The sequence below is a fragment of the Argiope bruennichi genome, chromosome X2 (genome assembly GCF_947563725.1).
Source record: "Argiope bruennichi chromosome X2, qqArgBrue1.1, whole genome shotgun sequence".
NCBI classification, from domain to species: Eukaryota; Metazoa; Arthropoda; class Arachnida; order Araneae; family Araneidae; genus Argiope; species Argiope bruennichi.
The window spans coordinates 40,699,550-40,719,159 of NC_079163.1; the positions used below are offsets into that span (position 1 = coordinate 40,699,550).

General features: G+C 28.4%; 1 protein-coding gene across 1 annotated transcript in view; it reads left to right on the plus strand.

Annotated features, from left to right (window-relative positions):
- The window catches only part of LOC129960214 (A disintegrin and metalloproteinase with thrombospondin motifs 9-like), a 344,112-nt gene that overhangs the window by 235,354 nt on the left and 89,148 nt on the right, over nucleotides 1-19,610 (plus strand). The window lies entirely within an intron of this gene.

Here is a 19,610-nt window from a genome sequence, read left to right on the forward strand (position 1 = left end):
TCTTTTTTTAAACAAATATGTATTAAGTCTGTAATGTCTACATGCATATTTCTTTTCGGAAATTCGTGTGTGGTAGTAATGAAAATGTGACGACGTCCTTTGGAAACAGGAAGTCGAAAATAGATTTTTTTCATGACAATTAAAAATAATGGAAATCAGGATTAATTATGAATCAGAACTTAACACTTATCTTAAATATGTATTAAGTCTGTAATGTCTATTCATGCATATTTCTTTTCGGAAATTCGTGTGTGGTAGTAATGAAAATGTGACGACGTCCTTTGGAAACAGGAAGTCGAAAATAGATTTTTTTCATGACAATTAAAAATAATGGAAATCAGGATTAATTATGAATCAGAACTTAACACTTATCTTAAAGATTTGTTAATTTTGTACCATAGGTCAAAAAGCGATAATGATGCATAATGCATCAGTAAATAACGCTGAGCCATTAATGGGGAAAACGTGCATTTTCTGCGTTTCATACCCAAGATACATTCCGAGTGGGATGTCTCCTCACCATTATCTCCTAGGGAAAAAGTGCCTGTGGAAGAAAATGATGGAAGACGCGGTAACAATCTCTGGAGACAAGAAATCGAAAATAGATTCTTTCACGGTAATTGAAATATTAATGGAAAATAAAAATAATTAATGAAAAAAATGGGTTTAATTATAACTTAATTAGATTCTGTAAATTTTGAGCTATAAGTCAGATAACGTCAGTGATGCATGCTATGTCATTGAATGTAGTAAGATCAATGATGTAGAAAAGGCGCACTTTCTGCGTTACCAAAGATATAATCATAATGAGACATTTTCGCATTCATATCTCCAGACAAAAAATGCCTGTTGAAGACATTGTTTGAAGATGCGATGACACTCTCTGGAGAAAAGAAACCGAAAATCGATACTTTCATCAGAATTAAAATATAAATGGGAAATGACAATAATTAATGAGAAAGATGGGCTTAGAAATAGGAATTAAGAGGATGAAAAATGGAATTAGAACTTAATTAGAATTCTACAAATTTTGAGTTATAAGTCAAAAAGCATGAGTAATCCATACTGCATCATTGAAAAGCGAAAGTTCAGCAATGTAGAAAATGTACACTTTCTACTTTGTTTAACAGACACAGATGTAATCCGAAGAAGAAAGATATATTCTCATTCATATCTCCCGGCGGGAAAAAGTGCCTGTTGAAGAAAGAGATGGAAGATGCGGTGGCACCCTCTGGAGGCAAGAAATCGAAAATAGATTCAGTCAAGACTCCTTAACTTCAACAAATGATGAATGTATTTAAATGATCGTTCATTAGGGGAAGAAGTATTGAAACGAGTTTTTATAGGAAGTTCGAAGTGATGAAATGGAATTAAACATGATAGGAATGAATTATCTTCGATCCGTAAATTTGATTGACTCGGGGTGCAAAAGGTTGCCGGATGTTTTTCTTATAGAAACAAGTCTTAAATTGCGTAAATTTGAGATACGATTTGCATTATCCTGGTATTGAATTAATGTCACTATTTATCTAATTTGTGTTTTTACTTTCATTTATATTTTTAATAACGATTTATTTATGAGATTCTATTGAACTATGAGCAATTCAAACAAATTGAAAAGGTGGAGTTCGTAATTGTTTAGGTTGTAGACAGAAGTAATTTCCAATTCAAATATTTCTTTTAAGGCGCATTTTCAAGATTTAAATGTTTATATTATTATAATGAAATTAAAATATGACTCTCTTCAATTTCTTGATGACGGAACCTTATTTTCCTTAACGTTAAATCTAATTGAAACTGACGATTTCTTCAGTATTTCAAAAGAAAATATGTACAAAAAAGAAGAATACAGACAAATTAATCTTAAGTGCACTTAATCATTTTCACTAAAAATAAAATAAAAATTTATCAGGTCGAAATTATTTCAGACTTAAAAGAGCAAATTTGCTGTTGATATTAATTTAACCTTTAACATTTCCAACGAATTTTACAAGACTTAAAAAAATTTGGTTCGTAAAATTAAGTTATTTCTGTTTCGCTTCGTGTACAATGGTGGAAAAATTGACAGTTAATGATAATGAATGCTGCTTTTTAAATTCTCAATAATTCTTTGTACAAAGTATTTTCAGTTGTTTGAAATGTTCCAAAATAAAGACCTCGACATATTTTTCGTATTATTTTAAATGCGGTAAACCTTTTTGTGTAAACAAATATTGAATTGTCTGCCATGTTACATCTCAGTTCAATTATCTTCAAATATAAACTCGGGAATAAAGGGTTCCAGCTTCGAAACTCGATTCCCCTTTGTGGGCCTAATGAATGTTCAGTCTGACTTAGTCATTGAACAACTTAATTTCTTTGTGCGTTAAACATTCCCCCATTGATTAGTGTAGAAATTTATGAGATGGAGGTGTCCGATTAAGTGCCATCCATGTCTTCTGAGAATGGTTTAAAGTTGTGTTATCCCTTCCAAAGTATCTGCCGTGAAGCTTCAAAACTTGACACTAGTCTAAGTTATACTAAATCAATAAGCTTTTGAGGATAGTGTTAGTGTTCTTTACTATAGCAAAAGACTTATGAACCAAATAACAAATTTAATAAAAACAGTTTGTTTATTAGTGTGCTAAAAAGTATTTAAATCACATTTTATTTTTTAGCTTATAAATTATGGGATTTTTGCTTAAATATTATGAAATTTTTGAATCAGCAATCAGGTGGGGTTTCTAGTACCACTTGCTTATGAGGAAAAACTCAGATATTCACAATCGAAAGGAATTATTCGTACGGAATCAATAGTTAAATAAAAAAATAATTTTCCGAAATATAAAAGTAGCGTGCACTCATCGGCAGACACAAATATCTAAAGTTCAGAATATCAGTAAATAAAAGAAAAATTAGTTCAAGAATTCCATCTTTAGAAACAGGAAAGTAAGTCACGCAACATAAAAATATACAAAAAAAAAGGCATTGCATTTCAAAATATTTTGATACCAGTTGTCAAAGATAATTTCATTCAGCGATTTTAATTCTTTCTTTTACTTCTATAATTAAGGACAAAAAATAAGGCAGTTAGTTAAAGGCTGCAAGTCTGGGTTTGAAAAGATTTATCTCGTTAAAGATGACTTTACATTGTAATATTGAATCAAATAAAAATAAATCCTAATATTACATTTGTTCTTAAATATATTCAATATTTGTTCTGTTATACTCGACGTTTCTGTGTTTTCAGATTTTAGTAAGGTGCAAAAGGACAAATAAACTGTTGAAAATATTCACTCGAATCAATAATGTAATGTTATTCAAGAAACCGCAGGCAGCAATCATTGACCTAGTTTATTCCAATCCGCTTCAAATTAGCCGGAGGAAAACAATAGTTTGGTCAAGGTTTCAAGTTATGTGAAGCAGCATTCAATGGCATATCGATGTTATAAATTTTAACTTTCAGTGTAATGAATGCAGAAAGGAGTCTTCAGTATTTATTTTAAAAGATTATTCCAGTCTTATTTTGTGATAAATAAAACATATCCGTTTATTAACTTATCATTGAACGATTTATCGCAGTTAACTGTTTTGTTCCTTTTAGTAAATATGGGTGTAAAATAGCATATGAATACGAATGAGAGTAATATAAAAAGTACTGACACTTTCTCTAAGGGATTTATGTATTCGCGAGTGGATTACCATATTTATTTTTAAAAATGTAGCAATGAAATATTTTTTGTTAATATGTAGACAGCTCCTTTTGTTTTGTCTATATTAAATAGCTTCAAGAAAAATCACCATTTAGAAAGTTATATGTTGACGTTTTTAATTCAATTTGAAGTCATTCTCACTGTTAACTGCTTTGATTCCTTTAGAAAATATGGGTGTAAAATAATATACGAATACGAATTAGATTAATTTAAAAAGCACTGACATTTTCTCTAAATGATTTATGAATTCGCGAGTGAATTATCAAATTTAATTTTAAAAATATAACCACAAAACATTTTTGTTGGAAAGTAGGAACTTCTCTTTGTTGTGTCTATATTAAATAGCTTCAAGAAAAGTCACCATTTAGAAAGTTTCGTTATATATGGACGTTTTCAATTCAATTTGAAGTCATTATCACAGTTATCTGTTTTGACTATTTTAACAAATATGGGTGTAAAATAAAATGCGAATGCGAATTAGAGTAATTTAAAAAATACTGACATTTTCTCTAAATGATTTATGAATTTGCGAATGGATTACCATATTTATTAAATAAATATATATATATCATAAAACATTTTTGTTGGAAAATTCTCTTTGTTGTGTCTATATTAAATAACTTCAAGAAAAGTCATCATTTAGAAAATTTCATTATATGTTGACATTTTTAATTCAATTTAACATGCATATTCTTATTCTATCGTACCTCTCCAACAAAAGAAAAGTTGGCCTTCGGCAATGAAGAAAATAACGGCTTATTTTTACAGAGGAACACTTCGATGCAATTAGTACGGGTTCTTTAAAATTGTTCAGAAAAATAATTAAGGATTTTCGAATATACACTCGAGCGCTCTTTTCTATAATTTTTTCAAGCAATATGTAAAATTATGCAAATGGGTGAAATGCTTCTAGGAAATACAAAAATGTAATTACTTATTGTTAGTTAAAATTTTTTCCAATGTTTTTAAATTTTATAAAAATACTTAATAAACTATTAAGCGTCTGCAAAATTAGAATTCAAATTTGTTTTGCTTTTTCACTAAGTAATGTGCATTTGAAATATTTTTAAAAATTCGGTTGTGTTGGTGGAAAATAATAATTAGCCTTTTATTTAATTTTTGAACTTCATTAAATTAGATTTATTGATTTAAATTTTTAGTATGGAAAGTGATGCATAATTATTTTATTTTATTATTTTTTCATTACATTTCTTATTCAAGCCCAAAATGAAATCTGTCCAACTAGTTTTATCGTTGTTTTAGATTCAATTAGCTGTTAAGTGGATGTTGAAAATGTTTAGTTTTCTTGGATTAGCGTCCCTTTTTGAATGGACCTTGTACTTTTGATTTTTGATGAAATGTTGAAAACAAAAACTGTACCTCCATTCAGTTTCCGAATTTTTAAGACATATCAAAATGGACATGTTTTAACTCATAACGGCTGATTTAACGCTCCTACGTGTTAGATCTTCAGGGGAATCAGTTTGTGAGTATCGAACACATAGTCCACAAATCCCGAGACTTTTCTAGCAAGACATTACAGTACTATAGTTTTACAGAACAACTTATACGACCTTTTAAATAATTTTCTACATACATTTAGACTATAAATAGTTTTGCCAGATATGTTACTCGTAAATAAGGAAAATGAAATAAAACGTAACGAAGAACTTAATAAATAGAACGTAATAAAATGATTTTTTTTTTCAATTTTTTTATTGTTTTATTCAAACAAATAAGTGACAGTAATATTTTTCCGTTTCAGATGTACTCCTTTTTCTCCTTTAAAATAAATTCAAAAGAGTAATATCCTATAATTGGTTTAAAAATGAAAAAGCATGCGAGTTTTTATTTTTTATTTGAAGAGACTTTTTAAAATAATTTGTTCCTTTTTCCAACTAAATCAATTATGAAAAAGCACTATCCCTTAAATATACATAAAATGAAAAAGAAATTAGTGTTTTATTGAAACACACAAACTAAAATTTAAAAATTTATTCCTTTTTTCAATTTTTTTTCCATAACCTATTTAAAGATTCCGAATACATTTTTTTTTATTATTATTATTCCTTTCTTTCTGCATTCAAACTGATTGTGTTATAGTGTTTTTCTGTTAGTTTGCTTTATTTAATAAGAACGCTTATTCAATTTATTATAATGCTAACTAATGAAATTATCATTCAAGGGTGACAAACGAAAATTTGGAATATTGAAAAATTTTCAATTATAATTTATACATTTTCCTATTATCAGAATTCAATTTTGTGATTTTTTTAAAATTTGCACTGAGATGGTAACTGCTATGCTTTTCATCTAAAAATATACAATTATATATTTGCTAAAGTGGTCTTTGTTCTTCAAAACGGAGCATAAACAATAATAATATCATTAATTTAATAACAAAATCATTGGTTCTTAGCTTAATAAAGCACTTTTTACGAACACACTTTTATTAGTGTTCTGAAAATAATAATTATTATTTTCAATTTTTAATGTTTAATTTATAATGTTGCATTATTTATATCATGGAGTCCCGAAACAAAATTTTTCTCAAATTCACCTCCAGAAGACTCAATTCGTGTGGAATCAAGATTTAATTAAATTAATTGAAAAATTATATCTCTAAATAAATATTAAAATAGCGAACAGTCATCAAGAATGCATAAATGCACTAAGTTCCAGAACTCTTAAAATATCAGGAATTAAATAAAAATTGTCAATTACCAAATTCCACCTTTAGAAATATGGAACTACTTAAAATAAATAAAAGTGTATATGAAGGAAGTCATAGTATATAAAAAGAAAGACATCTAGCATAATATTTCCTTTTCTTCATATAAATTTAACCATTTTGAATTTTTATGATCTTTTATGCCTCATTTGCTAGTAATTTGGAGTCGTAGATAATAGAATGTGAAAATAATAGGTAATATAATGATTGGAATATCTGAGCAGAAAATAACGCTAACTTGATGCTTTATTTAGTAAATCTATTAGCGAATTTTTATTGATTATTTTTAAAAAAATCTTAACAATAACTTTATTCCGTTTGAAGATAATTCCCTCCTCTTTAAAATTAACTGTGAATTACTGTTTTCATTTCGTTTGTTTCCACATTTCAACTCGCGAGAAGAAGAAAAACATGAGAAATCTCATCATGTTCTTTACAGGTGTTGAATCGAAATTTGGAAGGGTCAAAAGTTCTGAATGTAATTCAGGCACTAATTCCTATAATTTAAATTTGTTTTCATTCATACAATGCCACTAATTTTGATTATTTTCCCGTATAGTTAATACAAAAATGTGACGTTGAAGGTGGAAAACAAAGTTATCGACAATTGAATGACAGGAAAATCGCGAAAGGGATTTTTAAAAAAAATATTTGTTGTTTTTCAACCAAATTAAAGGTTCTTGACATTTCTAAAGATATTAATATCTCATTTGTAGGTAGTTTGAGGGTTTTTTTCACGATGGTATCACATCACTAATGATATAAAACTTTGGTAAGAAAATTTCGATAAACTAAAATTATATGCGATTAAATTACCGATTTCAATTTTCACCAATTCTGAAATATTTAGGAAGAAGACAAAAGAAATAAAACTTTTTCAAAATGAAAGTGACAGCGGCGTTATAAAAAATGAAAACTGGAAGTGCGTGAACTCTTAAACAAGCAATGCAAACATTTCCGGAAACACTGATATGCTTCACGCTGTAGATGCTATTCATAGCTTTCCGTGTAAAAGTGCCTATTATGTCCAGGTATCGGGAGAAAATGATTCTTTGATAGAGAAAGAGAAAAGAATCCAGTTTCTCGGATCATTACTTTTGAGTTTCTTCACAGAAGACAGCTCGCTGGCAAAAATAGAATTTCTGAATTTTCAAATTAGATGGTGCTATTTTCCATTAATGGGTATTTTTGTCCTTCTAAACAAGAATTATTTCTGTGATATTGTTTCCTCGAGAAAAAGTTTCTTTCTTTTGGAGAAAATATTTTTAAAATTCGTAATACTTATAAATTAAAATAAATTAAATATATCTAACTAAGAGGGATATTTTTTAAGTGTTTTTTCGTTTGTAAGTGGTAAAAGGTGAAAATTTAATTTCCCTGGTCGTTTGACATTCATTCATTTACTGCAATATTGTTTTCGAATTTTCAAATTTCAATATTTATTTTTGTCCCATGCTATAATAGAAATTAAATGATAACTTTATTTTCAAATTGAATTAAGACATACTTTAATTAAAAGTGTGAAATTTTTGTTAGTGTGCAATATTCATCTTTTTTTTTTTTTTTTTTTTTTCCTTTCTTTCTTAATTTCAATTTTTTTTTATATATATATTTATAGCATGTATATGTGTATATGTATAAATGAAACATGATCTCATGCATCTCGCATTCGTACATAAATACTTAAGAAAAATGGTATCCCCCCCCAAAAAAAGTCATAAACTTATATAAATAGAACTTGTGTATGATTAGTTTCTTTAGCTTTGTTTTTGAAAATTCATACAGAATTCTCGAAATAAAAATAATTCTTTGTAAAGATTGGTCATTTTTAAGATTGGTCATTCTTTAAAAAATAAAATGAAAAGTACAAAATTATAATTTTTTAGTAAATTGTAAATGTAGATATTCTTCACCTATCTTAAATTTAAGCAAGAAGATTTTTTAAAAAAAATTAAGCATATTTTTTAAGAAAGTTGTTGAAAACCTTCATCGTTTATGCTTAATTAATGGTGATTTATTTATAATTTACTTATTTAATTAGTTTAATTACTAAAACATCATTCTGATTTTATTAAATAAATGTTTTAAACTATTTAATTTTTGAACACAAAATCTAAACATATACAGGTATGAAGAAAAACATCTTTCACTTAAGGTTTTAACCTTCAATATTTTAATTGTAGAATTTCTATATAGCTTCATAATTCAACGACGATAGACTTTGCAGCTGAGCATATACTTAGCAGTCTTTGCATACTTTTATTTAACTTGAATTATTTCATGTTTGTAAAAACAAAATTTGTTGTCCTGGCGAATAAGTCTCCAAGTGCTTGAGAAATACGAAACCAACTTAAAAATTAATAGCTCGCAAAATAATGAAGACAGAAGGATACTGTTTGCATCGAAAGGACAGATATAAATTCGATTTTTTTGTCTCAAAACCAGAAATTATAGTCCCCATAATCTTCATATTGCTGTAGATGAAACATTTCTATTCTATAACCGAAGCAATGAATATAAAATCAGTTGGTGTAAAGGTTTGCAAATGTTTCACGTATCGCCCTGTATAAATCGTCCTATGATAAACCCATGTATATATCATCTTATGATAAACATGTATGTATCGTCTGATGATAAAGCTGTATGGACAAGTAAACATCAATTCATCCTCGCTTCATTATATGCTTGTGAGCCTATGAATATATTGGCACCTATGGTGGTATGTTCACTTGATTAATGTATATTTTCTATCATTAAAGATTTACTCACGCATGTGTGTGTTTTGAAGTTTTAGAATTCAAACCTTTGGACCTAGAGTGATCAACATTTGCTACGAATATACTTCGGAGGGTGGGAATGTGCCTCTCAGAATGATTTTTAAATGTCTAATTGGAATATTAAATAATTAAAAAACAATAAAATTTTGCCTACATTCGTCAATAACTTCTTTAAATATTATTGCACAAAAATGATTCTTTCACTATGTTAAAATATAATAAATTATCTTCCCGATTATGCTAATTTAGTTGCTGTATATTTGTTCCTCAATTTTGAATATTTTAATAAAAATTTCTATGCTTAATTTGCAACATTATTTTTCTTTGCACGAAAGAAATCAAACGGTTTTCATTATTTCTACAGGAGTTTAATTACTGACTTTTCTTCCATTGTTGAAAGCCAAAATATAAAAGTTTATGCTCATATTTTTTTAACATTCTTTTGCAGTACCGGAATAAATTATTATTTTTTATTTTATTTCTTTAAATTTTTTGTATAATATATAATTAGAGCTCTGAACAAGATTCAATTGTTTATCCGGTTTACTGAATAATTTTATCTAGTATTCTAAATTTTACATTTTTTCACCTTCGTATTTCAATCTAACTAACATGCTATTAGACGTTCCCATTCGACACAAATAAAATGCTTCCTACCATTATATGGTTGGAATCAGCTGCTTATTTAGCGCGAGAAAAAAGAATTGAAGTTGCAGCATCGTCTAAGACAGCTCGCATTTAGATAGCGTGAAAAGTCTTGTTTTTCAGACAATTGTTGTTTTCATTAAAAAACGCTTGTATACTCAGTGATCAGAATACATGTATGATTAAAGTAATAAATAACTCGGCTTAAATGTCTGTCTCAATTTGAGTAAAAATATCAACAAAAGATTTAGTTGAAATTAATTACAACCAACATTCCTATCTTATAAGCAGACTGTCAAGGGTGGCCAGTATACAATATTTTAAAAACTAAAATTCCAAAATGACATATTTGATAATTAAAGCAAACTCACACTATTTGACTGTACATAATGTGTATTTAGGTGTATAGGAAGTATATAAACAATACGGGAATAAGAAAATAAATGACATTTTTTGTCTTATAAGTTACAGAGTAATCTTGCTATTTGTTGTATTTTTTTGTTATAACATGTAATTTCTATTTTCTCATCCGGAAGATCTCAATAGAAATGGATGTTTGAGGTCCTATACAATCGAGCACAAAATCCCAGTAATTAAAGAATAAGTCTTGGAAGGGAAAATTACTCTTGCTCTTTTGTCTTTCATTTAGTTGTCAGCAGAAAAAAACTTCTGCAGCAATTCGCCGGATAGTTTATCAAAGATTCTCTTTTCTTTTTGTTGTTGTTGCTTAGGATATCTTTCAGGGAAAAAAGATTGTAATGTATAGCTGTGAAGGAATAGTATACCTCTATATCGAAGGTGACAACTAAACGAAATTGAAATGAATTCATACACACAATTAAAGTTTTTTTAATTATCTGGAAAAGAATATTATTTGATATCCCTTCTTTAATATTAATAAACACTTATAGATCAATTATTTCAAATTATTAATTCACGTTTTGGTTAAAACTTTTCACCGAAACTTTATTGAATAAAATATATAGCTTTGAAAATATAATTAATATCAAATATTTTAAATTCACCTTCAAAATTATATTCCAAATAGTTAACAAATAAAATGCCCTGCTATTATTATTTCACTTGCGTTAAAAAATATAGTAATAGTTGCAATGAAAGATTCCCTAAGTAATTTGTAGCATAGCGTGGAAAATATGAACTGCTTAGTTAGAAGGGTATTTCTTTAGCCAAGATTCGAACAATTATGCGATTTAAACTGCAAAAAAAATCGATAACATATTACCGTAATTAATAAGAGTTAATTCATATGACTCAAAAGAAATAAGAGATCTGTTTGTGTTTTTAGTCTGAGAAACTGCAACATAAATTTAAAATCCACTATAATACAAAGTATAATTTCTACTTAAATACCATTCGCTTGTTAAAGTAAAGTAAAATTGAACTTAACTTACAGATTCTGACTCGCTCAGTTTTCTCTGTTTTCCAATGAAAAGGCAACTATAAATTATGGTTTCAACTTTAATTTAACTGTAGTTTTTCAGTATCAAATTATATTGCCATAACAAATATACTGTTACATTTTGATAATCATCGGTATCAAGAAAACATGTATAATCATATTTCCTTTAGAGTGTACCGATTAATGTATGTCAATAATCAATCTAATCGTATTCAGAGTTGTTCTGCGCTATTTTCTAGTATGTATTAAACTTTCAAACTGTTTTCGTGGATTTTTTTTCTATTCAAAAATAAGGGTGATAATATTGTTTGTTTCAGTATCCCGAAACTGATATTTTTGATTGGTTTTACTGTATAAACTGATGATAAGCATTAAAATGAGAACATTTCCGGAATTCTTTCTTAACCTTGCCCTTTACTTCCACACCGTTAGACACATTTTCTTTCACCTTCCCCCCCCCCATTTTGCAGAAATGAGCACCTCTTGGCGCAAGCGCAAACCCATGGAAGGTTTCCGTATCTGAGAATTAAGGGTACGTAGCAAAAATTAACAGCATTTGCCTAGATTAACTCACGTTGACAAAAAAAAAAAAAAAAAAAGGAAATGTTGCTTCTTTTTATTGCTCTATCACTGCAGGAAAAAATACTAGCCGATTAAAGGTATTTCTTGCACCAATAATTTTATACGTTCCCACATAGCAGAAATTCAGTGAATTCAGATCTACGGGGGGGGGCGGGGACATGGAAAACAAACTAAAAATCCAGGAATGTCTTGATTCATGCTACACGTGAATATTTCAGTTAACATGTTATGTTATCTTTGTATGCATTTGCATTCGCTCTGTAGGATTAAGTCCGGTGTCTCTCACTTTTGTTTCAATGTTTTGAGACACTCATTGCTGTTGATAAAGGCTTTTAATATCAGTTCTAATAGGATTATTAAAATTATGTTGATATTTACTAAACAATTGTAATTGTGTGGAATAAAGCTATTATCCTGTTGTGAGGAAGTACCATGAATACGTAGATGAGAAATGACCTGAATCAATGTGCTGTTACCCTCGGGGATGGCACACTGATTTGTTGTACAGGCTATATTTTCGACGTACCTGCCTTTGAAGAAGTTGGTACATTGATAAGTGATGACCATTTTGTAATTGCTCGCACTATTCGCGTTATTATTGCGGAGATCTTACCATTCAGTGACCCGGATGCCAAGGTAGAGAGAGGATATCTCTGGTAAAAATATTGTTAGATTATCTTTACTTATTTGGGGTGTTATATTTCTATGTTTATAACAGCCAACGGTGATTGTCTTAAAGTGGCCTGAGTAGAAGTTAACTGATTGGTCTGAGGTAAAATTTTGAATCATTAATCCTGAAATTAAAAAGTGGTGAAATATATTTGTCATTGCATTTTTAGAAATTGTCTTTCAGTGGTAACGTAACAAAGAAGTTCGAACTTGATTCTGCAAATATTTCCTCAAAAATAAACGAGAATGTGGGCTGAAATTCATTAAAAAATGTGACATTTCGAACTATCTAGCTCGAAAAAAAAATTAAAACTTTTATTCATTTCTTAGAATTTTTTTTGTTTTATTAATGAATCTAAGGACAATCGGCATTATCTTTCTAGAGGAATAAAAATTCTTTTAAATTCATTCTCAATGAAGCAAATTTTAAAATTTCAAAAAAATTGTTTTTGTAAAATTTTCTATAATGACTCCACACCTGAACAATAGTATTTTCATCATATTAACTAACCCTTCCAAGGCAAAATTTCGCAATTCGACTTATTGCTGGCATTATTCTTCAATGTCTTATTATTATTATTATTATTATATTTACTTATTGCTTGTTCCTGTACTTATTACTGCATTTTTTTGTATTCTGCGAATTTATGTATTTTTTTAACTTATGGGAAAGACTCAAGGACGAATTCTTTTAAAAAGCCGGTCAGAATAAACAAAGCATTTTTTTTTGTTTTATTTTCTATTATTTATATATCACTTTAAACAACTTCTTTTAACCTACGAGGGCATACACCCGTAAGGGATGCACGATCTAAATCCGGGTTGCACGAAAATGCCACTTAGAAGAAAGAGATTGACTCGTTTATGTTCAAGCAAGGTCATTTGCAGTTACTCTTTTTGTCCATAAACTCATGCATCGGTCTCATACATTCTGCCTTTATGGAATCACTCTTCTTCTAAAGCAAGTTCCTCACTTCGGCTATAAAACTGTATTTCAATAATACTTTTTTTACTTCACTTAAATGAAGAAGCTAATAATTTAGTAAGTAGAAGAAATTTGATAATTTTGCCATTCAGCCCAGCATGCATAAATTTTGTATGGAAAGAGCAGCTCCCTTAAGGTAATGGAGTGTAGTTTTCGGTCATATGGCAGTTGAATGAGAACCTTCTTCTCCCGTATTAGAATTAACTTAAATAATGCTTTTAGATTTACATAAAAAAAGAAACAAAACAATTTTGTGTTTTGCTATGAGATGATGATTCTTCTCACAAAGTGTTTTCATAGAAGCGAAATATGTGGAAAATGTAGTAAAGGTTACGAAAATGTAATAAAGATTTTTATTAATGAATGCGCCAAGATGTCAATATATTCAGATATGTGCCAAGATGCCAAAAAAGGGAGTTCTTTTTTTTTTTATATTAAGGGAAAAGTAAATGGACGGTTAGCACAAATCAAGATTTAACGCAAATAATCGCAAAGTACATAATACAATTTTAAGTATGTCAGGAAATAATTTAGAAAAATCGACAATTAATTTACAACGGATTTATTTTAAATTTTAATCCTTTGTGTGAAAATTTTGGCCAAAATAGCTTTGATATGATCCAGAATTGGTTTGATTTTAAGATCGTTATACAAGGCCTTACGTCTGATGTACAATGAGACATTTACTATTCGCATTAATTGCTGATTCATTTTTTAGCAATCCAAGAATGCATAATTTTCAAACATTCATCATTTTGCATCATTTCACTTTTCATGGCATTATCAATTGAAATTTTAGTAAAAGTGTTGTTGTATCATTTGGTGAAATATCAAATTTCTTTTTCTAAATTTTTGAAAATAATGTTATCTGACATCTAATTAAAATTAGATTTAATAATTTTAATAACAAATAGCATTTTCATTGGATTTGGTTTTCATTTCAAAGAGAATTTTTTAATTTAAGAGAATTTTTTAATTAATTTAAGAATTTTTTAATTAATTAATTTTTAATTAATTAATTAAGAGAATTAATTAATTAAAGAGATTTAATAAATTTTTTACATTTTTTAATTTTTTGTTTCTTCCTGATACTGTATGTAATCATTTAGAAATTAAATCACATTTATTATTTTGCTTGAGACATTGTTGCCATATCATTATAAGAATAATAACATTCTCATGTGCCAAACTATTAATTTCTACTCACAATTAAACCAAATGTGCCCGCTTCAAAGGAGTGGAAGACTGTCAAACATTTCTTGTATAATCTTGTCTAGCAATTGTATTTAAAACTTGTAAAGGGAGCTGAAGGAGATTCAATTCATAAAAAAATCCAGTAATTCAGTGATATTGTATCTGTTTTTCACGTAAAAAAAAATGGTTGCTGCTTTATAAGACGTTACTACATTATGTGAATTTTATGTCAACCTATAAACAGAAACTTCATTTTTTTAACAATTGTTTTTAAATATGAAATAATTTATTTTGCTAATCCTTCGATATATTATACTTAAATTGACTAGAGTAATACTGCAGTGAAATTTTCCCAAGAAGAAATTAAACTAAAAAAAAGCAAAAGTAATTTTTTTTTCTGAATGATACTTGCAATGTCATCATCTAAAATTTTTTAATAGTATTAGAGGTCTCAAAAAAAATCAGAATTGAATGATTTGTATAAATTAAATGAATGCAGCTTTCAATAAATAACTTCCAGATGAGGTTTCAACTACACATTAAGCATGTCTGAATCTATTTACTATTAAGTGGGGTTTTCTTCTGAATGTGATTGTATTTGTAGGAAAATATTCATAGTAGTAGTGACTGGCGAAAAAAGGTAGATAGATTGCTAGAGAATTTTAATTTTTGCTTTTTTTAAAAATAACCTTAATGTTTTTACTGTTTAAATTTTCAGTAAACAGCGTCATCTTTTAAAAGTCTTTGTGGATAGTTAAAACCCATTAAACAATGGGTTTTCATAAACAAACCTTTCTTAGACTCTTTAAATATTGTTATACTTTTATGCAATGAAATTACAAAACGTGGGAATCTAGGAGCAATATGTAAAACTTCTACCATCCTAAAAATCCACGAAAAAGAGAAATGGGGAAAAAAAATGTTTATTATTTTAAAGAAAGCTATCGCATCCTCTATTCGTGCGAATACAAAAGGCGTTTTATATTAGAAGAAATCATATCGAGGAATATTGAAGCAATATATTAAAACTCATGTTACTCATGAAGTTTTAGTTTTGTTGCACATTTCGATAGAACGGTATAGGTAATGGGAAAAAAATAATAAACTAATGAGTAATATCTTTTAATGTAATGTGTAACTAAGGCTGAATGAGAAGATAATACTACAATAAAAAATTTTAACTTTTATTAAAAAGTAATAATGCATAGAAAAAATCGTTTGTTATTGTATTTACGGCAGCGATCATAACTTATAGTATCTCATTTCACATAACGATATGAAATTATGCTATTATGGAATTTTGATAGCCTTTTATATTCTAAAAAACGCTATCATTTTTAAAACTAACGGTACTGCATATTTAGGGAACAGTGAAAGTTCACGCAAAAACGAAATACATAAATAACTAAATATTATATATTAAAGGAAGCTGTACACGATATATTAGCTTATGTGTAATGACATTAAGGCATTAAGGAATATTAAAATAATATGCTAAAAAAACAATCAGACTTATTGTTTTAAATCTAATGCGTATTTTGATGGAAAAAAAAGTTTTAAAAAATCATGAAAAAAATTATTATATTAAAGGAAGTGAATATCTAATTGCATATCATTCAAAAAAAGAATGAAGTCTTCTAGTAAATAAACAACGATATTTTTTTTTATTTCTGGTGAATGCCGTAGCTGATTGCGCCATTCATTTTGTTAAATGCTCGAAGATCAGACGACAGAGACTATTAAATTCCTCTTTGAAAAACAGATGCTGGAGGCAATAAGAAAGCGTGCAAGATATGACTTCATTTTCATCTAGATAGGCAACCGAGAAAGAAAACTGAAATATGCAGCAGTTTACCTCAAGGTTATCAGGAAGTTATGGTTCGAAAACCATGAAAAAAAAAGATAAAAATTTCAAAAGAAGAAGGTTTTAAATTATGAATATTATGTCCTAAGTGGAAAATTATGTATTTTTAATCTGTCAAAAATGGAAGTTGGGTTAGTTGGGCGGCTTAAGTCTTTGTCAGGAGCTGTTTTATAGCAAAATTCTGTTAGGAGAAAGAAAATTCTGTCAAAAGATTAATGAATAAGGAAATTTTCCCATCCCCATTATTCACCAAGCTATTTATGTGAAAAAAAAGTGCCTGCCAGAAAAGCATTTATTTTCGGCTGTTCTAAATCTGAAAGGTTTTGAATGACTACTTGGTTAAATACGGTTTAATCAGCTCTCTTTCGCTGGCATGGTCGTTGTTTTTAGAAAATCTATTAATTTCGAAGTCATTAATTTACAAATGCTCGTAAGTTCGTTATTCTATTAATTCTAAGCTTTATGTCTTTGCTTCTCATCTTGTTTATTCAGTCGTTCCAGTTTATTCTTGTTTATTCCAATAGCACCAGAAAAGCTGTTATACAACGTCTCCCAAACAGTCATTTATAACTTAAAGGATCAACCAGACATACAAAAAAAATCATTATCATAATAGATTATTGTATTACAATGATAATTTATATATTAAGTCTGTTGTTCTATTAATGCTAATTTTTACATCTTTGCTGCTCATCTGGTTTACTCCATATAGATAAGAAAAGCTTTTATACGAGGTGTCTCAAACAATTGTATATAATTTAAAGAATAAACCAAGCATACAAAAACAAATCATTTTTACAACAGATCAATGCGCCACAATGGTAATTTACATAATCTCTTAAGTCTGTTGTTCTATTAATGCTACGTTTTACATTTTTACTGTTCATCTGATTTACTCCAGATCAATGTGATAGAAAAGCTGTTATATGAGGTGTTCCAAACAGTTGTTTTTAACTTAAAGGATAAAACAAATATACCAAAACGATTCATTTTTACAATAGATCACTGCGCCACAATGGTAATTTACATTCTCTTAACTCCGTTGTTCTATTAATGCTACTTTATATATCTTTGCTGCTTATTCACTTTATTCCAGACCGATAGCATTTGAAAAGCTATGATATGGGGTGTTCCAAAAATTCTTGTTATGTCTGGTTAAAGAATAAACCAGACATACTGAAACGATTCATTTTCATAATAAATCATGGAGTCACAAAAGCAGATGTTTTCTATGGAAGGTTCTTTGTTAACGAATGAAATAAAATAAAAGGATAAGCCAAACAAAGTGTTCAGCTCAAGTTAAACGGAAAACAAATTTTATAGATTGCAACAATTTGGTTGCATGGATAAAACAACTTGAGAAACTTGCATAGTTTCAGACAGCAATCCACCCTTTGAAAATGCTTTAATGGTTTGTTGTTATTGCGTCCGAATTGCCATTGTGTCCATCATTCTGCGCGCTATTTATAACGTTGTTTTTCATGCTACTACGTCGTTGTATTATTTTGAATTTGTAATTTATTAAACCTGTAATAAAAATTCATCTGGAATATCTTTTCCTTCTACTTAATTCACTCTCAAACAGCCCCCTATAGAGACCGATTTCTACAATTGCTACACTGTATTCTATGGTATATGGCTATTTTTAATATGCCTGGCATATTTTTGCAGTTTGCAATTGACCTTTTAGGACATTCTGCATAACATATCATTTAGGTTGTAAGTCTGAAATATTAGCGCTCAAAATTATGATAGTAAGTCTGAATTGTTATAAGATTTGAAACAATTCTTTATTTTCTACGCCATGCATGCCATTGTACATGCGATAGAAAAAAAGTCTTAGACCATTTGTACTATCGCCTTCTTCTGGATCAAAAATGTATCTAAGACTCTATCTATGCCAGAAATATTTTTCAGGCTCTCAAGTTTTAATAATATAAACAGTAAAGTAGCTAAAAATAATTAGAAATTGTCGTGAATATCACGATTGTTTCTGGTTTATGTTGATGCATACTGATATATTAATAATGCTGTAGATGCATATAATGCCATATTCTGAATATATCAGCGACTTTTGCAACTCTAAGATTCGTAGAAGCTACTCAGATGACATTAAGATGTGCAGCTTAAAAAAATCTGTTCGATATCAGCCCATATCATAAAGTTTTATTTCAATCACATTCAAATTAATATGAATTTGAAATTAAGACATAATTATTTCATGACTGAAAAGAATCGACAGTTCTGAGAAAATTTCTAACTGTATTTGTACAAATGCTCTTATTATTTGAATAAAATAGATGAAAATTTTTCCTAAGGAAATTTTTTTCTTTCATGATTAACAAAGGGTTATTTATTTATTTATAATTTTGCACCTTCACTTTACTGCCAGAAGTAATAATATTAATTACAACTTTTTCTTAAAAGCATTTTCATTAGATAATTCATTTGTATATTTAATATGCATTAATTTTATTAAGATGAAACTTCTTTCAAATAATGTTTAACTTGGAACTAAAATATGTGCATTTTTTAAAGAAAAAAAGTGGAGAATAAAAAAGATTAATTGTTTACACTTAAGAAACGGAATTCTAAATCTTTCTGGTATTCTACGCAAAAAATGATTTAAACTCCAAACCATTCAGTTAGATGAAGATGCAGAAATTTACTATCAGAAATTTCTATAATTATTGAGATAGGTGACGAAAGTTACGTTTAAATTGCACACGAACATTAATGACTTCTATTCAGCTTTTCACTGAAAGCGACGAAGTAAATAAACACTGTTCACAAGATTAATAATGATAATACATTTAGAAAGAGCACAGGCTGGAATTTAGTCGGTCTCTGTAAGCTGAGAAAACAGAATCTGAAAGCAAATTTAATGTGAAATATAATATGGGGCACGTAATAGAATACCTGAGGAAAAGGATTTAAACCTTCCCTTAGAGACATGGTTTCTGCATTAATCGATAATCTTCGAAACACATTTGAATTTCGAAATTATAACACTCCGTGGAATTGTGGAGAGCATGATTGTAATTATTTGAC